This window comes from Mesoplodon densirostris, chromosome 13, assembly GCF_025265405.1.
Source record: "Mesoplodon densirostris isolate mMesDen1 chromosome 13, mMesDen1 primary haplotype, whole genome shotgun sequence".
Taxonomy (NCBI): Eukaryota; Metazoa; Chordata; class Mammalia; order Artiodactyla; family Ziphiidae; genus Mesoplodon; species Mesoplodon densirostris.
Genome location: NC_082673.1, coordinates 18,519,555 through 18,535,909, shown reverse-complemented (window position 1 = coordinate 18,535,909; position 16,355 = coordinate 18,519,555).

Sequence of the window (16,355 nt, the reverse complement as noted above, 5' to 3'; positions counted from 1 at the left end):
GATTGTTTCCTTTGCTGTGCAAAATTACTTAAGTTTAATTAGGTCCCATTTGTTTACTTTTGCTTTTATTTCTTTTGCCTTAGGAGAGAGATCCAAAAAAAAAAGTATTGTAATGATTTAGGTCAAAAAGCATTCTGCCTATGTTCTCTTCTAGGAGTTTTATAGTTTTAGGTCTTACATTAAGGTCTTTAATTTTTGTATGTGATGTGAGGAAATGTTCTAATTTCAATCTTTTACATGTAGCTATCCAGTTTTCCCAGCACAATGTATTGAAGAGACTGTCTTTTCTCCATTGTGTATTCTTGCCTCCTTTATTGTAAATTAATTGACCATAAGTGTATGGGTTTATTTCTGGGTCTCTATTCTGTCCCACTGCTCTATGTGTCCGTATTTGTGCCAGTACCATGCTGTTTTGATTACTGTAGCTTTGTAGTACAGTCTGAATTCAGTGACCATGATACATCCAGCTTTGTCCTTTTTTCTCAAGATCAGTTGCTTTGGCAATTTGGCATATTTTGTGGTCCCATGTAAATTTTAGGATTATTGGTTCTAGCTCTGTGAAAAATGTCATGGGTATTTTGATAGGGATTGCACTGAATCTCTGAATTGCTTTGGGTAGTATGGACATTTTAATAATATTAATCCTTCCAATCCAAGAACACAGAATATCATTCCATTTCTTTGTATAGCTTTCAAATTTCTTCATCAATCTTTTATAGATTTCAGAGTGTAGGTCTTTCACCTCATTAAGTTTATTCCTAGGTATTTTCTTCTTTTTGATACAATTTTTTGATACAATTTTAAATGTGATTGTTTTCTTGTTTTCTCTTTCTGATAGTTCATTATTTCTGAATAGAAATACAACAGACTTCTGTATATTAATATTATATCCTGCAACTTAGCTGAATTTATTTATTGGTTCTAATAGTTTTTTGGTGCAGACTTTAGGATTTTCTATATAAAGTATCACATCATCTGCAAATAGTAACAGTTTTACTTCTTCCCTTCCAATTTGAATGCCTTTTATTTGTTTTCCTTTCTGATTGCTAATTAGGACTTCTAATACTATGTTAAATACAAATGGTGAAAGTAAGCATACTTGCCTTTTTTCCTGATTTTAGAGGAAAGACATTCAGCTTTTCACCATTGAGTATGATGTTAGCTGTGTCATAAATGACCTTTGTTATGTTGAGATATGTTCCCTCTATATCAATTGTGATGATAGTTTTTATCATGAATGAATATTTAATTTTGTCAAATGTCTTTTCTATCAAGATGATTGTATGATTTTTATTATTCCTTTTGTTAATGTGGCATATATATTGATTGATTTGTGGATATTGAACAGTCCTTTCATACCTGGAATAAATCCCACTTGATTGTGGTGTATGATCCTTTTTATGTATTGTTGAATTTGGTTTGCTAATATTTTGTTGAGGATTTTTGCACTTACATTCATCAGAGATATTGGCCTGTAAGTTTCTTTTTTTGTAATATCTTTGGTAAATTGTTTCTGTTTCATTATTTACTTTTTTCAGGGGTTTTCTCTTGCTCTTTCAATTGAGACACATTCCTCTGTCTTCATTTTGCTTAACTTTCACTATCTTTGTAAAATTAGGTGAAACAGTTACCTATTGTGGTCTTAAAGGGATGTCCTTATGTGGGAGTGTCCCTATACAGTCTGCATATGCCCAGTGGCTTTGGTGGGAGAGCTGGATATGACGTGAACACGAGTGAGTTCTTTCCTCAGGGTGTGTTGGCAGCTATCACCTTGGTAGGAGGTGGGGCTGAAGTTGGAGGAGGTAGTGCTGGAGCCAGATGTGAGCTGGGGTTTCCCTTCTGCTTGGTGGTACTCACTGCCTTATCAGGGGCTGAGGCATGTCTCAAGTTGCTGGAACAGATGTCCTAAGAGTCAGGTCCGAACTGACTCTGTTCCCTTTAAGTGTGCTCTCCGGCTCCCAGACCAGTACCCTTGCCCCAGAGGAGAGCAGTGCTGGAACAAGAGAGGTTGGTGTGGGCACTCAGCTTGTTTTGGAGCATAGACTGTGGTTTTCCATCTGGGGACAGAGATCCAGACTGCTTCTGATGTGCTGCCTGTGTAAGTGCCAGTAATGGTTGTCCCCACCCTGCTCAGATGCCTCTTCAAGTTTGAGATGACTCTGTGTCTCACAGCCAAGCTCCCAAGTGGGGCTGAAGCATTTGCTTGGCTCAGGTTGGGGCATGTGCTGGGGCAGACACAAGAAACCAACCAGCCACTCATGCAATTTTCAATCCACCCTCTCCACCCTGCTTCAGGTGCGAGCAAGCATTCATATGCTCCTCACGAGCAGAGGCCAGGCTTCCCACAGCCCTCCTGTTAGTCCCACAGGCCCTCCGGCCAGCCAAGGGGACTCATCTTCCCTGTGTAGGAACCCAGGCCTGGGGCACCCAGTATGTGGCTTGAACCGCTCAATCCCCAAGGAGGATCTCTGCCCAAGCAATGTCCCTTTTCCTCTGAGTCCCTCCTAGGGACACAGGTCCTGACCTGATTGTTTCTCTTCCCTTCCTACCTGATTCCGTGTGGATCTTTCCTCCAGCCTTGGTTGTACAGGAGTCTTTCTGCCAGTCTCCTTGGTTGTACAGGAGTCTTTCTGTCAGTCTCCAGTTAGTGAGAATTGTTTATATGTAGATGTATTTTTATGAGGATATAACTTTGATCTTTAAAACAGGTGCTTTAATGTCAATTTCAGGAGGTTTTATATTACAAGCTAAACTGTCTCTAAGAGAAGATTCCTCAGAATAGTTTCTATCAAAGGATGCTTTGTGGTCTGAAAAAGTAGATATTTCATGTTCTCTTGCATGGTCTCCAGCACCCATCACAGATAGTTCAGCATTTCTACATTACAAATTCCAGATTCCTGCTCTTTTCCAGCAGAGAAAAAGTACATCACAATAGAGAAAAAAACGGATTTATTTTTTTCCATTGTTTTATTATTTCTCTGTTGATCATGTTACCCTAGGAAATACCCTAGGAAAAAGTGAGGGCTTTTTCCATGGTATTTTCGTGTTAAAGCATAAAAGAAAAAGAAATTACTTTTTTGAAAGTCTCCAACATTGGTGTTGCAATCACCTCTCTTAATCTACAACTTGAATCACAGTCTTCCAATAGTAACTGACCCATGCAGGGTAGGAATAACAGGAGGCTTATTTCAAGTCAGGCAGGTTTTTGCCATTTTGGGGGACAGTTTTACTAGAAATTTAAAGTTCTCTTGAATCTAGAGACCAGCGTCTTTCCTCTAAAGGGTAACTGGTTGAAAATCCCTTTTAAAATTGTTCCTAATACCTCTGTTCACTCAACATGAGTGAATGTGGCATTCACATTGAGGAGATTCTGACAGCTTGAGACTGTCTTTGATTCAGAATAGTATCTGATTCGATGTCTTCTTAAACTATAGTCTGTAGTGACTATAAAGTATTTTGATCTACTTGTATAATGTTCAATTTCTGTGGGTTATAACAAATGGTATTTGTCCTTTGCTACATTTTTTTGTCAGTTTAGAGAAAGTGAAAATAAAAAGGTAAATAATAACTGGAATGATGGAGAACATTTTGTTAGTCTTTTTTTAAAATGGTGTATAATTTAGCATGTGGTTATAGCATCAGTACCTAGAAGAAATTATAAATCATCTAAAGGAAAACTGATTATATATAGATAAGAACATGGACTATTCAACTACAGCAATGATAATATATTTTTAGGAAGCTATTGCTGTCTTTGGCTATAATAACACTAGGACATTGTTTTGCTAAATGGACTGCTAAAAAGTACCCAAGCTAAATATGTTAATTCTTAAATAGACTTATACAGTTTGCAAAAGAAACAAACAACCTCACCTATTTTTACTTATTGATCTTGATTCAGAAAAGATGGTTATAAGAGATGCAACAATAACAATAATAACTTTATGGTAAGTATTTCAATCATCTATTCTAGATTATTTTATTTCATTCTTTCAGATTTTACAAACAGGGTAAAGCATGATTCTGATATCTTGCCTGGGAGTAAAAGATAGGATTAAATTACTTTTGGATGCCCTTCCAACTCTATGATTCTATGATTCTATGATTCATTGAGGCTTAATGGAGATACTTGCTTGTTGACTAAGACATTGAACTTGACACCCCCAAAATACACAAAGGAAAACAAAGGAAATTTTGTTATGACACAGAAGAGAAATTTACCAAAGTATGTCAGTTCTCTGGAAACCTGGAACCCCAGAAACAAACTAATAGATTTATTATTCCTTGACTAGCAACAGCAAATTATGCTTTCTGATAAGAGTGAGCAATAGAAGCCTTTAAAAAACAGAGGAAATGGAATATATATTTATCCCTTAAGGATGTTCTCAAATATTTCTGATCCTTAGCACTAATTTAATTTGCTGTCTAATTTAAGTATTTTCCTACTTCAAGTCAAAGACATACCACTCATCTAAAATAGATAAACACTTTTAATTTCAAAATACTTCATACAAAACCATAACCCAACATATATTTTGTTTCCTGTTCTTTTTTCCCCTTCAATTTTGGCTGAGTTTTTCTCATATTGTGTAGAGCTGGAAATTTTACAGATTGTTAATTGAAATAAACGAGACCAAAATTCAAGTCTGAAGTTATTTAGTTGTATAATCATCATTCTCTAATTCTTCTGTTTAATTCTTACCCCATTAACTGACCATAGCTGTTGGTATTGGCTTACTAAGAATTCCTTCTGAACTTATAATACCCTGGAACTCAAAGAAGTTCAATGAGTACTGACAACCCAGAGTTTTCATGTACATTTCATCCTTAATCTCAAGAAATTTTCTGGCAATTTTATGCAAACACTGGACTGTGCTAAATAACACAAGTTCTATATATGCTCAATGTATCTTCACTTAAAGGTGAAAATAGCCTTGTGTCAGCAGAGAGGGGAAAGGGTATGGGTGTGTATGTATATTAGGTAAAAATCCCTGGCTATAAACTCAAGAATGCAAGACGTGTACTTTTCTTTATTTTTCTGTAATTAAATTACTTTTCTTTTTTAAGATCCCTTTCCCCAGACAGAGGAAACTTAAATCTTGGTCAATTCAATGTTCAATCCCTTAATGAATCCCTAAATATATAGACTTTAATCTCTCCATTGAAATGTAAGAGAGTTTGACTCACTCTTAAGGACTCTTCTAGGTCAGGCATTCTAATAATGTCATAGGTAACCCTCAGAGAGGTCACTGGTGCTGAGAACAGGGCATTTTCCACAGACCTTGCCACCAGAACTACATGGAGATATAAAATTATCTAAAGTCACTTGACTTTTAACCTTCATTGAAATTAACAGTTTCTCACCTTGGATGCCAAATAGATTCTAAATGCAAGAACCTAATGGAAAGTATAAAGGGATGGTAAATCTATTATTTCATTTAGTTAGACTGAGCAGAATTTTTTAGAGACGTTTAATTTAATGTTTAGGAAGGACTAATATATGCAGAGGGAAGAAGAAGAAGAAACACAGCAGTGTGTATGACTTTACTCCACATGTATTCAGAAATGTGAAGATAAATGGAATAGATGCAAGAGAAAATCCAAGGAAGTGTAGGATCACCAAAATCATGGCAGGGAAGCAGTTCAGATAGAAAATACCCAGAGTGACTGGGCATTGGTGACCATGGTTTTAATGGTAGGAGGCAAACACAAGGTTGAAATGGGTTAAGGAAATTTGTGACTGAAGAAGAGGAGAGAAATAAGTTTGAATGTAATAAGGCTGAGAAAGGACAAGAGCTAGAGGCAATTGTGAATGGCTGAAATTTGATGGGGGAGATTGTGAGAGCACTTATGTGAAGAGAAGGAGTGCAGAATATCAAGAAGAATTTGATGAAGTTCCAGGCCTGAAAGTTCAATCACAGTAACCAGTCCTGTGGCTGGGGTCCTGGATGGGTGGGTCTTAGACTAATATTATAAATCCTAGGTTTTGAATTTTATAGGCCAACCAAATTTACAAAGAAATAGATCATCCAGATAGAGTTACCAACTTTTTTAATTTTTCAAAGACTTTTTTTCCTGGGTGAAGTATTTTTGGTTGGCAGTTTCTTTCTTTCAGCATTTTGATTATATCATCCCATTTTCTCCTGGCTTGCAAGGTCTCTGCTGAGAAATCTGATGATAGCTTTATGGGAGTTCCCTTGCATGAGAGATTTTTTATCTAGTTCTGCTTTTAAAATTCTCTTTGTTTTTATTTTAGACAGTTTTATTATAATGATCTTGGAGAAGATCATTTTGGATTGAAATCTGGGGGTGACCTGTTAGTTTCATGAACTTGGATGTCCAAATCTCTCCCTAGGTTGGGGAAGTTCTCAGCCATCATTTCTTCAAATAATCTTTCTACCCTTTTCTTCTTCTTTTCTACTCCTGGGGTTCCAGTGATGTGTACATTGTTTCTCTGGATGGTACCTCATTAGTCTTGTAAGCTTTCTTCATTCCTTTTCATTCTTTTTTCTTTTTGCTCCTCTGATTGGATAATTTCAATTGGCATGTCTTCTGCCTCACTGATTCTTTCTTCTGCTTGGTTATGGCTGCTGTTGAAGCTCTCTATTGAATTCTTCAGTTCACTTGTATTCTTTAGCTCCAAATTTCCCTTTGGTCCTTTTTTACGTTTTCTATCTATCTCTTTATTGAACTTCTCAATTTGTTCTTGTATTGTTTACCTGATATCATTAAATTGCTTATCTGTGCTTTCTTGTAGCTCTCTGAGTATCTTTAGAACAATTATTTTGATTTCTTTGCTGGGCAATTCCTGGACCTCCATTTATTTGAAATCAGTTACTGGAAGTTAACTATATTTCTTTGGTGGAGTCATGTTTCCCTGATTCTTCATGATCACTGTAGCCTTACATAGGTGTCTGAACATATGAAGTAGTCACTTCTTCCAGACTTTAGGGACTGACTTCAGTAAGGGAAAATTTTTACCTGCAGGTGGGAGCATGCTGAAGTGTGCTGTGACCCTGGGTCTAGAAGTACAGAGTGACAAGGATGAGGGTGTGTGACAACACCAGGTTTGGGAAGTGTGATATCTCTTTGGCTCAGGCCACTGAGATCCACAACATCCACAACTGTGGGGTCTTTAGAAAGCACTATAGGGTGTCCAAAGTGGCTGCAAGGCTGTTGGGGTCCTCAGCAGTGGCTCCAGGCCCAACAGCTAGTGGCCAGGGCAGGCAGTAGCAGTATCTGGAGCCAGTGGTATGTACACACTTAGCTGCAGGGGCCAGCTGCATGTAACTATGTAGACACACACAGAGTTGGAGGCCAGTGCAGGCAGCAAGGGCCAGAGCCAACTATGGGCCAGCAGATGTAGGGGCCCTGGCTTTTGGCATGTTTTCCCACAGCTGCACAGTCTCCCCTGAGTGTATGCATTGCAGTGAAGGCTGGTGACAGTGTCCAGCTGGGGGCATGCAGATGAACAGCTGGAAGGGTAGCTGCAGGTGGGTGCAGTGATGTAGGCCAGTGATGCAAAACAGAGCCTAATCCAGAGCCACAGGCAGCTGCAGGAGCCCTGGCTATCAGTGTGTTCTCCTATGGCTGCACACACCCCCAGGCATGTACACTGCAGTGGAGGCCAGTGACAGGTATCAGGCCAGCAGCATGCAAGTGCACAGCTGGAGGGGCACCAGCCTTAAGCACACACAAGGGGGTGGGGGTCAGCCATGGGGGTCTAGGCCAGCATCTTGCACTTGAGCAGTTGCAAAGGCCTGAGCTGGCTCCAGCAGGGATAGAGGGGAGCAAGTAGGGAAGGAGACTCGGGTGGCTGGCATCAGTGAACATGAATACCTGTTGGGCCAAAGCTGGTGAAACCTGCAGGGGTCTGTGGCTGCTGTGCTGGCCATGAGTTTCTTCAGCAGTGAGATCTGCTGGGTTTGCCTGCAGAGCTGGTCACTGTGAACCATGATCCCTCCCGCTGTGTTGCTGCTCTTGGCAGCCCCTGGTTTTCTTCCTTGTTCCCAGCTAACTCTATATATCTCATCTTTGCTGGTCTGAGTGGGGTGAACCAAAATGGGACCCTTGTGAAGTGTCTCACTCTCACTTTCCTGGTGAAGGGAAGTCTTTCTAGCTAGGAAGTTCCTTCTTGGTGCTGAGCAATGCTGGCTTTGAGGATGGGGTGATGTAGGCAAAAGGAAGTTGTCTTTCTTTTCTTCTTATGAAGTTATTCTCAGCTTTTTTGTTCCTCTGTGTTGCTAAAATTTCTCTAGAGTTCTCCCAGAGCTGTTTTATTTGTGAATAGCTAATTGTTGATCTTCATCAGAGGACAGAGGCTGGGATCTCCATTTTGGTGACATTACTCTCCTCAAAAACATTTTTTTAAAAACATTTTTTTAAACTACCCATCACTATTATCTTTTTAAAAAGTAGAAAAGACCTAATATCAGGTGGGGGGAAAAGGCAGTTCCTTAAATTTGACAAAGTTCACTTTATGAAGCTGTCACTGCACTGGACTAACAGAAAGTTCATTACAGTCTGCCCTTGGCCCAAACCCAGCACTTAAAAATCCGACCCTCAATAATCATTATTCTGGGCTTGTTCTAGATTTTACAGACCAGTACTCCAGGCTCACTGGGCTCTACCCTTCTTCCTGTACTACTAAACCTCTCCCTGGTCCCCCAGTCCACATAGGAAATTACCCAGTTTCTCTATAAATGAATCAATCCCTGCTTCCATATTCATTAACATGCCTCTAAGCTCTTTGAGAGCAAAAATTGCCATTCATTTTAATGTCTGGGAGACCCAGCTCAGATGTGGTGTTCTGTTTGTTTCAATGGATGAATGGACAGTGAATGGATGAGTGAACAAATGGAATCCGAGTTTTGATGACTGCCTTCTAATCAGAACTCTATACAGCACTTGCCGCATTTGTGCTTGGACATTCTGGAAAATACATACATTTTAAACTTTTGACTCTGCGTGTTTGCATTACAACCTTCCTTTGATACTACTCCTCCAATGGGTTTAGACTCTTCTTCCTATATTTAATCTTTACATTTGCTCTCCTGTGCTCATGTCTGTGCTTCTCCCAACCTTGAGTATTTCAGTTATAATCATCAGAGAACTCACTGTTTTAAGAAGTCTCTTTCAGTTTCTTCTCTAAATGACTAATCATCCCCAAAGGTTTTTTCAGACTGGATTTCCACATATTGAAATTGTGTAAAGATATATTAGAGACTCATAAATCAAATTATGTTTAGTTTCAGAAACCAGTGAGTGAAAGGTTTGGGCCCTCAACCAAATTGTGGCCTTATGAATGGAGTGACAAGTCAAACATAAAGCAAAATGAGCAATAAAATGCTGAAGTTCAATACAGTAAGTCCCCTACATACGAACCTTCAAGTTGTAAACATTCAAAGATGCGAACGTGCGTTCCATTAATGTCAGGCCTGAGTGAAATTGCAGCTTGCCCTCCGTCTCCTATTGCTGATGATCCTTCAGCTCTACCATCTCCCACCTCCTCTCCCTCCTCCCCTCAGTAACTCTTCCTGACTGTTCACTCGATGCCAGACCCTGAATGCCAGCTGTTGTACTACTGTACTACTGTACAGTACTACTGTACTTTTCAAGGTAATGTACTGTAAGATTAAAAATGTTTTCTTTATTTTCTCTTTGTTTTTTATGTATTATTTGTGTGAAAAGTATTATAAACCTATTACAGTACAGTACTATATAGCCGATTGTGTTAGTTGGGTACCTAGGCTAACTTTGTTGGACTTACAAACACATTAGACTTACGAACGCACACTTGGAACAGAACTCATTCATATGTAGGGGGCTTACTGTATTGGACTACCCACTGGAATTGAAGAAGTGAGAGAAAAATCTAAAGATGAAGCTCTGCATGTTGATGACTCCTCAGTAAAGTGAACATAGAAGGAGGGGAAGGCACCACAGTGTGAGACTGGAAAGGGAAGCCTGGAAGTAACTTGGGGCTAAGAGAAGAACTAAGGCTTTGAAAAGGCACGGCATGCCCCACATCCCTTCAGAAGTGACTGACTTCCCCATTCACTGACTCACCCTTTGGGATTACTATGGGCATCATCATTTGCATTACTTTTGAAATACAACTATCCTAGCCAGAGGTAACACATTATTATGAAAACGATCGTTTAACTTAGTTTGCTCAGTTTTTTAAATCTGTGATAAAAGTTTTAAAATGGTAGCATGAAAGTGCAGGATATGATTATGAAGAAACTTGAACAAAAAGAAAGAATTCTGAAATTTTAAATAAGAAAGTGTACTTCTACCACTTCGTATTCTGATCTGATAAATCAAGATATGGTGGGTGGGTGTGAGGGTGTGTGAGTTTAAATAGCTGTTACATCTGTGAATGAAGGTAGCACAGCTAAAAGATTGTTAAATAGAGCTACTTTCCATGATGAGTAAAATTCTCATAGCCAGTCTTAAATAGTTTAGGAAGATGATTGATAATTTCCTATCAACAGAAATCCTATTTCAGAACATAACTTTAACTTCAATTCATGCATTAAAATTTAAGCTATGAATCCCTAAAAACTGTAATGTTAAGGATCATTCCAACTTGGAGTTAGAAAAACAAAATGTGGAAATTGTGATGACTCTACTGGTTCAATGGGAAACATTTAGAGTAAAAACTATAACAAAGTTTGTGCTAATTTTGTTTTACATAATGAGCCCCATCTTATTAATCTTTTCAAATTCCTTTGACTCATGAGCACATGGCCATAAAGTTCAAATAGCTCTCTCATTCAGTCTTTTTTATTTTATGCTCCAGTAGTTCAAAGTTAGAACAAAAGGAAACCAAAAGTGAGCCAGCCTGTTTATCAGCTGCTAAATCCATATGCTCTTCATCAACAGTTTGATATCCATGGTACACCCTTACTAAATGAAACTCATGATAGACCTATAAAGCCATAAATCTGTATATTCATAAATCTGTCACATAACAAAGTAGAAGTAAACAAAAGGCACATGTCTTGAAGACAAGTGGCCTAAGTCTTTCATTATTTCATTATTTATAGTTCATTACAACAATTTCCTTGCATCAAATATCCTACCCATTGAGCTCAAATCCTGGACTTTTCAGGAAATACAAACCAGTTGACTTGGACTCTAGTAAAATATGAATTTGAAGTTAGAAGAGTACTATCAGGATACTTTCAGATTACTAACTTACTTTAAAGACTGGCTAATTAAAGTTTCTAAAGGCCAGATATTAACAATACAGATTTGCAATACAGAGGTTTTGAAGCATCCTCTTAAAAAGTACATAAACAAATGGAAAGATATACTGTGTTCTTGAAGTGGAATAATTGATATTATCAAAATGACTATACTACCCAAAGCAATCTACAGATTCAATGCAATCCCTGTCAAATTACCAATGACATTTTTCACAGAACTAGAAAAAAATTTTTTTTAATTTGTGTGGAAACACAAAAGACCCCAAGTAGCCAAAGCAATCTTGAGAAAGAAAAACAGAGCTGGAGGAATAAGGTTCCCTGACTTTAGACTATGCTACAAAGCTACAGTAATCAAAACAGTGTGGTACTGGCACAGAAACAAAAATATAGATCAATGGAACAGGATTTAAAACCCAGAAATAAACTCATGCACCTATAGTCAATTAATCTGTGACAAAGGAGACAAGAATATACAATGGAGAAAAGACAGTCTCTTCAATAACTGGTGCTGGGAAAACTAGACAGCTACATGTAAAAGAATGAAATTAAAACATTCTCTAACACCATACACAAAAGTAAAATCAAAATGGATTAAAGACCTAAATGTAAAACCAGATACTATAAAACTCCTAGAGGAAAACATAGGCAGAACACTCTTTGGCATAAATCACAGCAAGATATTTTTTGATAGACCTCCTAGAGTAATGGAAATAAAAATGAAAATAAACAAATGGGACTTAATGAAACTTGAAAGCTTTTGCAAAGCAAAGGAAACTACAAACAAGATGAAAAGACAACCCTCAGAATGGGAGAAAATATTTGCAAATGAATCAACGGACAAAGGATTAATCTCCAAAATATATAAACAGCTCATGCGGCTCAATATTAAAAAAACAACCAACCCAATCAAAAAATGAGCAGAAGACCTAAATAGACATTTCTCCAAAGAGGACATACAGATGGCCAAGAAGCACATGAAAAGCTGCTCAACATCACTAATTATTAGAGAAATGCAAATCCAAACTACAGTGAGGTGTCACCTCACACCAGTTAGAATGGGCATCAGCAGAAAACCTACAAACAACAAATGCTGGAGACGGTGTGGAGAAAAGGGAACCCTCTTGCACTGTTGGTGGGAATGTAAATTGATACAGCCACTATGGAGAACAGTATGGAGGTTCCTTAAAAATTTTTAAATAGGACTACCATACGACCCAGCAATCCCACCACTGGGCATATACCCTGAGAAAACCAAAATTCAAAAAGAATCATGTAACACAATGTTCATTGCAGCTCTATTTACAGTAACCAGGACATGGAATCAACCTAAGTGTCCATCAACAGATGAATGGATAAAGAAGCTGTTGTACATATATACAATGGAATATTACTCAGCCTTTAAAAGGAATGAAATTGCATCATTTGTAGAGACGTGGATGAATCTAGAGACTGTCATACAGAGTGAAGTAAGTCAGAAAGAGAAAAACAAATATCGTATATTAATGCATATATGTGGAACCTAGAAAAATGGTACAAATGAACCGGTTTGCAGGGCAGAAATAGAGACACAGATGTAGAGAACAAATGTGTGGACACCAAGGGGGGAAAGTAGCAGGGTGGTGGGGTGGTGGTGGGATGAATTGGGAGATTGGGATTGACATGTATACACTGATGTGTATAAAATGGATGACTAATAAGAACCTGCTGTATAAAAACATAAATTTAAAAAAAAAGATGAATGGATAAAGATGTGATATATATGTGTATATATATAGTGTATATATACATAGTATATATATATATATATATATATATATATAGTGTGTGTGTGTGTGTGTGTATATATATATATATATATATATATATATATATATATACAGTGCCTCTATGGACTATTATACTGCCATTTAGCATATTACTCACCCGTTAAAAAGAATGAAATTTTGCCATTTGCAACCAAATGGATGGACCTGGAGGGTATTATGCTTAGTGAAATAGGCCAAATAAAGACAAAAACTGTATGTTTTCACTTATATTTGAAATCTAAAAAATAAAGCAAACAAATGTATATAATAGAATAGAAACAGACTCACGGATACAGAGAACAAAATAATGGTTACCAGTGGGGAGAGGGAAGGGGTGTGGGAAGGGGTGAGGGGAAAGATAAGGGTATGGGATTAAGAGATACAAACTCCTAGGTATTAGATAAATAAGATACAAGAATGTAATGTAGAGCACAGGGAATATAGCCGATATTTTATAATTACTTTATATGGAGCATAATCTGTAAAAATGTCACATCGCTCTGTTGTACACCTGAAACTGATATAATATTGTAAGTTAACTATACTTCAACTTAAAAAAAGAGAAAGAAGCAGATATATCTCCCTGTCCTCCCCTCTTCTCTTATTTTGAAGCATTACAGGGCTGGAGTGTTAGTGATTTGAGTTGCTCAGAACTGTAGAAGGATTCAAACTATGAAGGATACTTAGTAGGTTGTGTCTGAATGGAGGTGTAATTTGTACTGTAGGTATTTTAGTTTGGGAAAGTCCATTTGATTCTGGAAAGCTGAGAAAGTTGATAAGGCTCAAGTCCAGAGGAGAAACAGAAGCTTTTAGGCTTGCAATCAGGTCTGATTTTAAGAAGAGAGGCAAAGAGATAATTACTTTTCTTATTGCCTAGTCCAATTTGCCAACAGAATAAAGAAACAGGGAATGAGGACAGGAGTTGTTCCTAGGGATAAAGCCTGCATTGGTCGAGGTGTCACCAGTGCAGTTGTTCTAGAATGATATTACTAAGCGTCACAATTTCTCTCCGATTAATCAAACAGATACACTTTTCTTTGGTATTTTGTATTGATCAAAGCCTAAAAATGTCATGACACAAGAGGAATTGATACAGAATTTTTTTCAATTATGACAACTGCAACTAAGCATTACATCAGCAGACAAAATTACATTATGACTCCAAGAATAAGCAGCTAAGATACCTGGTGGGCCTGATCAACAGTCATTATTCTAAGTAAACCTTCCCTTCTGAGTTAACTGCACACAGTTACCAATTGGTACTTTATGAAAGCCCTCCTGTAGCTTTGAAACATGAATTATCTCACAGTGAGTTAACTTCTTGACTTTGCTAGTAGCAATTTGAACCATTATTAGTCGAAAGTCACAGTTCACTATGGGAATCAACGGTAGAGCTAAAGGATGAAAATCAAAATATTGAATTATCATGCAAAGTTCTCTACCATTTATAAGCTTCACCAAGCAGAAAAATAATTAGGAGACAGACAACACATACTATCTCCCATCTGAGATATAGCTGTAGAATTTACTAAGCGACCTTAAAGGTATACCTAGTATAGAAGCTCTTTAAATGAGGCTGCTGCTCTTAAGTATAATTTTCCATGGTTTCTTGTAATAAGAAATGAAGGGAGCTCTTCATTTAAGGCAGAGCTGATGTTTCAGACCAGATTTTCTTGGTATCACAGACTATTACGTTAATGCCAGTCCTGTTAGTAGTGCATGTGTGTTTATAGGGCCCACTCCAAAGTCAAGTCTCAAGCATAGAAAATAAACAGTGTTAGTGAGTCAACTGTTTATTTATCATTACTAACCTAGAATTCATTAAATGGCACTGACTGGCCTGAACTTTAATTTGAGCCACAAATATTCTCAGCGTAGTGCCATGTTGCTGAAAAGACATGTACTCCACACATTTCTACCTCATCTGCCTTCCAGCATCTAAGAATTGCAGCTCAGCGGTGATTAAAAACAGGATTTAAACCAAGATGAGTTCCGGTGAGTGTCTTGGATGATCCAAGGGCATGTGGGTCTGGCTGAGCAGTCAGCTTTTGTTTACACCAAGGGCTTTATATTCCTACTTTAAAATGGTTTAAAAACCTATGCAAGCAATTGACACTTATGGATTCCAATATATTTTTGGCTCCTTGGAAAATGTCCTGTGGGGAAACTTTCACAATCCGGAATGTCTCCTCAGACATCTATTCTTTGCCAGAACACACCATCTTGTACCCCAACGACTCCCTTTTAATGTTCTCAATGTCATATTCATGACTGGCCTCCGGTGCAGAAATATTAAAATTCTACTCCTTTTGATAGGTTTTGCCCTTAAGAAACTCACTCATGCTTTAGTCCCTTAGCCTCTGCCCTGCTCAGTGTCAGGATTTACTAAAATGCTTCAGCTCTGCTATATCATGACTGGTGTAGCAATTTTGAAAATAAGGTGACTATTTACTTAAAAGGAATATTATTTGTAAATTTTTAAAAAAATGAAGTCCACATACCACAATAGCAAATGGTAAATGTAAATATAAAGACATGAAGAGGATACTAGCAAAGCATAAAAAGGGCCCCTGGGCCAACATGGGAAATAGTAAACTTTTTTAAAATAAAATTTCCATATTTTTATTCATTTTTTAATTTTATTGGAGTATAGTTGATTTACAATGTTGTGTTAATTTCAGGTGTACAGCAAAGTGATTCAGTTATACATACACATATATTCATTCTTTTTCAGACTCTTTTCTCATATAGGTTATGGCAGAATATTGAGTAGAGTTCCCTGGGACCTACAGTAAATAGTAAACTTTAATTTGGTTCAGTTCAACAAATCCTTCCTCTGCATCCTCAGTGTCTTGAGAATATCCTCAAAGGATGAGGGAAGATGATGAAGAGGAGAGATAAGTCTGATGTAGGTTCAAAAGTCATTGAGGAAAGAAAAGTTCTCCCTGGAGGTTAGACTACATCTCAGTATGTTCACTCGTAGAAATGAGAATGACAATAATACATTATACCTTGGAGAGTTTTTTATGATTGAATATGTTAATTCACATAAACTACCTGGCACATAGTAATCATCTAGAAAATGATGGCTACTGCTACTGTTACTAGAGCGATGCTACCAATAAGAGAAAATGGTTTTTTAGTTAATGCACAATGTAAATAATTCTCCGTTAACAATCAAATGAGAGTAGGTACATATCACTAAATGTATTTCCTAGTGCATTGTAAGCACTCAAGAAATGGCCATTATCATTTGCAGCAACATGGATGGACCTGGAGAATATCATACAAGTGAAGTAAGCCAGACAGAGACAAATACCATATGACATCACTTATT